Genomic DNA, 6,873 nt, shown 5'->3' with positions numbered 1-6,873 from the left:
ATTAACTCCCCTCCTAAACATTCTACATTCTTCTAGTCGATTGATTGCAAGTATTTTTCCAGAATTACATCTAGCGCAGCTTGCGTTACAGCATCTTTGTTTCTACAATACTATAAAAATAGGTTACTACTAAATACGGATGCATTATATTTACTAAACGCGCGTTTTGTTAACCAGTTTTAATCATCTGCTAATGGTGCTAACATAGTTAGATCGTCCAGTATTAAAAATGTGTAATGTGTATATGTTTTATTATATATTATATTATATTTTGTTGTTATCACAGCAAAAGTGTAACGTTTTCAGTTCGTTACATGTCTTTTTTATATATAATATATGATGTCTGGCCTATCATCACCGGATTCCCTCTCGTTCAGGCCGGATAGTTTATTTGACGCGTAATTTTTACGTTCCCTAGTCGCCAACCCTGTTATCGTTCTGAGGAGGCGCTGTCAACATCGCTTCTGTCAACTCTCTCCGTGCTTAACCTCACTTTGTTTTGACGCTCTGTTGTATCCCAGCTTTTAGAAATGGTGATTATTTAAATCTTGCTGTATAATCTGAATCAGCTGCTATTTCAATCAGGTAAAGATGAAATATTATCCTTTTAGATTCGATATTATTACTGCATATTTTTAGGGTAGAGTTTTAGATGTCCCAACCTAACTTGTATTTGTATTTTGCTGGCACGTTGGCGTCCCTTTTCTTTTGTCCTCCAGAATGTCACATGGAAGCAAGGACATGTTCTTTATTATTTAGTGAGCCCTCGGAAGTAATTCGATGTAGGTTCATTTTGTTTATTAGACCTTGTTTGATTTTAAAAAGATTTTAATATTTTAGGGTCCAAGATTTTCCTATTTTAGGGTCAAGGAACTGGGCATTATCCAAGGTACCTAGTATCCACAAGTCCTAGTAGTGTTCCAAGGTACGGACTATTTCCAAGGTTATAGTCCTAAGTTATGGTCCAAGGTACGGGTAATGTTCCCTTGTACCATTATCCTATGTACGGATGTCCTGTGAACGAGTGTCCCCAGTAGGAATGATTTTTCTTGCATATAAAGTGCCCCAGCGTGGATGTAGCTTGAGCCCCATGTTGCTTCGTTCCCATCCATAAGCTAGTTAGTAGTTATGGCTGTTCCAATTCATGGTGTCCTCATTCTGGCCCCTTTTGTTGTATTGGATGGCCGAGTACAGAGATGCGAGACCACCTCACGCTGCTACTGTTTGAAGCAAGCCTACATAAAGAACAGCTAAGTGTAGATTTAAGTTCTAGTTTTACATTTAACATCTAAAACATTTTCAGTCTTAAACAATAATGTACATCTTAAGTATTATCGTACAGACTATGTTTAGTGGTTAGATTGTTAAGAACATTCATGTCGATTTAATATTTAGAATATGATTTAGATCTTAGGTTTCATTACATTACGTCTTGTAATGGTATTACTTTCATAGATATTTAGTACAACTCTTAACACCATTTTTTTTGACATATAACCACTATAATAATTATTAAAATTGTACAATGCTATTCACCATCACAGTCCATAGATTTATACATAAAAAAAACAACGCTTTATTGCACAAAAAGCCAAAACAGCTTCATCGACAAAGCAAAACAAAAAAAGCACAAAAACAAATATACAAATAATAAAAAAAATGTCATACAATACATATCAATTAAAAAAAAAAATTACTTCATAAAATTATAAATAAAACATATATGGACATTGCAGAACACAGGCATATCTAGAAAATTTTACAAAAGGAAAACTGTAAATGGATAAAATCATGTTATATATCATAAAATCAAGAGTTATAAAATATTAAATACTAGACCTTTAACCGGTGTGTGAGATGATCAAAATATTAAAATTAAAATTCTAAATTGTTCATGATTAAACATCAACAAAAAAGTCGTTGGGTAGAGTAATATACAACTGTGTTTTCTTTCTCTGTACATGCCTGGCGTCCAATATTTATATTTTCGAGTTATTATTGTTAATTAGTTCTTTCCAGTGAAATACCTTATCCACGACTGCTCTACCAACGAAAAGCTGCCGTTCGCAGTGGTAATGTTTATAAAAAAAAACGCTACAAAAGTTACTTATAGAATATATAAAATATCTAAACTTTTGATAAAATTGTTCTATTATTTTCAAGAATAACCTCTTTATAATACAAACCATAGAATAACTAACTGAAAGAAATGAAAACTCCTATGTTAAAGCCTGGAAACACGCGCTCGACGCGATCCAAGCGGGCTACTGGCAGAACTAAAAGTTCGCGCCATATTTTTAAATGGATCTTTACTGCCAGTTCATAAGTTTTTTACTTATATTTGGTAATTTCAATCTAGATTATTCAATGCTCTTGTGTTTCTGTAAAAAAAATTCACAGATTTTGCAACATGCGCAACCATCATAGGCGTATTGAAAATACCAGACAAAAGTCGGCGGTTGTCGACAATCACCTGTTTTTTTTACATTTTATATTAACTTGTGGCGTCATTTGGAAGAGGTCAATAGAAATATAAAAGAACTAAACCTTGTTCGTTGGAAAGCAATTTGACATTCGTGACGTCAGCACTCCGGCAGTCTAACGTAAACGTATCATTGATCGTTATTCACAAATATATTCCAGATACGTATAGTGAACAAGTTTAACGTTCCCAACGTTAAATAATTTTGATATTTGATTTTTATCGTGATGGTTTTGTGTAAAAGTGAAGAATTTAGTGAGGAAAATATTAATGATGGATATGAAGGTGTGCGGATTCGTGATTGGTCACGAACACGGTCACGACACTATGACGAGCTCCTATACCCACGTAGGAGCCCAAAATATGCAAAAAGGGGGTCAGTTTAGCTTAAGTTTAGATTAGGTCTATATTTTTTATTAATGCAAAACCAACTAAAACCTAATTCTAATCTAACCTAAACTCACTTCTTCTTTTGCATATTTCGGGGTATTACCTGGGTATTCCTAGGTTTAACCAATATTCGATCAGATAATGCAGATTTTAATGTGCCATTTGTGGTTTTTTTATTGGATTTTATTTGCATATTTGGTATATTCTATGAAGTGATTTTAAGTGCTCCTGACCATTTTTTAATTATTAAAGTGCCTATTTAGATACATTTAAAATGAATTAATTCGTGTATAGTATTTGTATTATGAGTTTGTTTATTTTTTTATGAGATGTATTTTTTTCCCATTAAAATAAACATAGCTTACTAGATCACTAGCTAGCCATTTTTAAATACAGGGTGTTAATTAAGTATCTGGCCAAACTTCAGGAGGTGATTCTTAGTGATACAGGGTGTCAAGGTGTTTTCTAATAGACCTTTTTTATTAATATCCCAAAGATCCGTTGGCCGATTTTACTGAAATTTTGCCATGTTGTGAACTTTGATAAGTTAGCACTAATTAAATGATAATTATTATTTACAACAATATTCAAAGGATAAAATCTTATCCCAATACATATTTGGCAACGCCTTGGATTCATGTGTTTTTACGCCTGTTGGCGGTGGAAACCATGCAAGCTTTTTCTTTGGCCTAATTGTTAATTAAACAAATAATAATCATAAAAAATAAGCGTCCTAATAGCCTAAGTTTTAGCAAAATGTATCAGCAGATCCGATGAGATCCGAGTTATTATGTTTTGGAACTTAATGATTTAATTAATTATTCCCTTTAATGCATTTACCTATCCTACGCGCCAAGAAAAAATTTATTATTTATGTGATTCCACTCCTTCACGTATAATTTGCCTCTTGCTTCTCATACGGAAAGAGTTAGATTAAAATAGCCAAACTGTACCTAACAACCCATATGCCTTGACGCACATTCATTTTTATAATAATATGGGCTTTCTTTATCCGCCGACCCAGACATACATCCATATCCATAAAATAGTTGGGCCACACACATACACACACACTGATAAATTAATAAGACCTCATTTCGGCCCTCAAACGTCCTTCGATGATCAACGCTGGCTAAACTATCGACTTACGTGTTGACAAGTTGATTAGGCAGGTTATTGAACTCGTGTGGCATCGAGCATGTCGTTTTTTCAAAGATGGGTCCCATATAAACGCGGCCAGAAGTATTTTCAATACTAAAACTGAATAATAAATAAATACAGTTAACATAAAGGTAATCAAGAGCCTTTGTAGGCCGTCATTAAAGGGATCAAAGCACTTTGTAGCGTTTAGATATGCGGCGCAGACAGCGACGGACGTCCCATTCATAGTACTCCCTGTTAATTCCCGACACGTTCTCTCCTCTAAATCTTGTTTAGTTTGCTGGCAGCCACATGAGCAATAAACAAGGCAAACGTTCGCCAACGACAAATTTCAAATATCCGACCATTTTGCTGCGTTGGGTGTCTTAACTTAATACATCCTCAGTCATGGTCATATACAGGGTTGTTCACCACATACGACACGGAGTGTTGTAGCTAAACGATGAGATTTTTACAAATTGTAAGTTTTGGGTTCGTTGATGGACTATTAGAGGTACAATTTAAAAATAATTTTACAAGATACAGAGTGTCCCAAATAAGTAAAAAATATCAAAGTTGTATTTTTTTAAATGGAACACCCTGTATATTATTACATTTTTAGTTTCTACGATTAAAATAAAGGTAAATTTGATTAAGGTTTATTATACTTAAACCTTACCGTTTTTGAAATATTTTCAATTTTGTGAAATTGCAGTAAAAATTTTAAGGCTTCATTTCTCCAAGGGTATCAAAGTTTTTAATACTAAATATTTACTGAAGTTTATTTACTGATCAGTTATTGTGTTGCAATAATAAAAATAATACTACCTTATACAGAGTGTCTAAAAATTTATTTTAAATAATTATTAGCTTCAAACGGCAATAACTTGTTTAATTTAAATGGAACACCATGTACCCATGGACTATTGACATTTTAGATTATTTTTAAAGATGTACCAAATTTTTAAAGAGTACAGATACTAATATTGTCGATATAATTCGTTTATTTCATTAAAAAATAAAAAAAACTGTTTAAATATTTGTTAAAGAGGATCAATTAATATGATTCCAGTATTCAAACAACATTAATTGACTGTTTGCGTTGATTAATAATAATTGCTCCAAATACTAAAAAACTGAATTTTGTATGGGCATTAGACAGTGTGATAAAAAGTAACACCTTAAAAATGATATTTCATTTTTTAATAAATGCTTATTTATAACAACAGAGACTTTAATTTGATAACTTATTATTATATTGATTTCTGACTCAAATCCACATTTATTTATAATAATTTATTAACGAACACAATTAAGTATCTAATTAATTAGTATATGGGCTGAAATAATGGTGTTATATTTAATTAATGGTATACTCTTTTATAAAGATTTAAATAGTTTTCTTTTTGCATACAAATGGGCTAGTAATATTATCGTTTTGTTAAAAACGATAATATTACTAGTCTGTACATTTTGTACATTTGTTGCTTTAAAAACAATCTAAAATGTCAATATTCCATGGATATATTGATAAATGAGGTCTAAATTAAAAGAAATGCATTTTCTACGAAAACTTGAAGGGATAGGTAAAAAATGGTATAATACAATTTGATAGACAATTTAATTGTGCATCTGATTCTCCTAAAATATACAGGGCATTCCATTTAAATTAAAGAAGTTATTGCCGTTTGAAGCTAATAATTATTTAAAATAAATTTTTAGACACTCTGTATCAGGTAGTATTATTTTTATTATTGCAACACAATAACTGATCAATAAATAAACTTCATTAAATATTTAATATTAAAAACGTTGATACCCTTGGAGAAATGAAGCTTTAAAATTTTTACTGCAATTTCACAAAATTGAAAATATTTGAAAAACGGTAAGGTTTAAGTATAATAAACCTTAATCAAATTTACCTTTATTTTAATCGTAGAAACTAAAAATGTAATAATATACAGGGTGTTCCATTTAAAAAAATACAACTTTGATATTTTTTATTTATTTGGGACACTCTGTATCTTGTAAAAATATTTTTAAATTGTAGCTCTAATAGTCCTTCAACGAACCCCAAACTTTCAATTTGTAAAAATATCATCGTTTAGCCACAATACTCCGTGTCGTATGTGGTGAACAACCCTGTATAATATACTTTATATTTATTATAATGTAGTCTGCTTATAGAAAGCATTCCATATATTATACAGGGTGGTCCATCGAAAACGTTCCGCAAGGTATAACGGCCATGGTAGATTTTTTTCAGAAAATTCAAAAACCAGAAACTGGTTCCGTTATGTTGTTTGAATTTGAATTTTGTTTGCATTTTCTTAATATCCTCAAATTTCAAATCAACGTTATTTTATGAAATATAAATGATATTATTTAAAATCGTATTTAAAATCAATGTTTTAACAGCAATAAATCCAGAAAATCCAGATAAATAAACAAGTATATCTCATCCCGCTTTAATATGCAACATTCAAGCTAAAAAATTACTGTAATTAATATTAGTTTGTTCGAGTTAGCTAGAAGTTTAGTAGATATGGTTATGACGAAAATATCCGAATAGGAGAATAGCGAACAATAGCGGAAATCCAAACAAGCGGCAAGTTGCCAAACAAGCCGAATAAATTATAATCCGCTATCAACATCGCTTAATAGCTTTATTCGAGGGGGTCGCAATCGAACTATTACCTGTGTAACCTTAGTCGCTCCATAAATTTGAGATAAATTAATGGCTTGTGTGGACGCGGACCGCCTAATCTGGATCTCAATGCGCAATATCGACGCCGCTTGCCGCTATTCCAGGAGTATCCTTTCTCCGTTGGCGGTTCCAGCTTTCAATCGCTTCATATTGA

The sequence above is a fragment of the Sitophilus oryzae genome, unplaced genomic scaffold (genome assembly GCF_002938485.1).
Source record: "Sitophilus oryzae breed Bouriz unplaced genomic scaffold, Soryzae_2.0 scaffold_1436_pilon_pilon, whole genome shotgun sequence".
NCBI classification, from domain to species: domain Eukaryota; kingdom Metazoa; phylum Arthropoda; class Insecta; order Coleoptera; family Curculionidae; genus Sitophilus; species Sitophilus oryzae.
Note: the sequence above shows the minus strand (reverse complement) of the source record.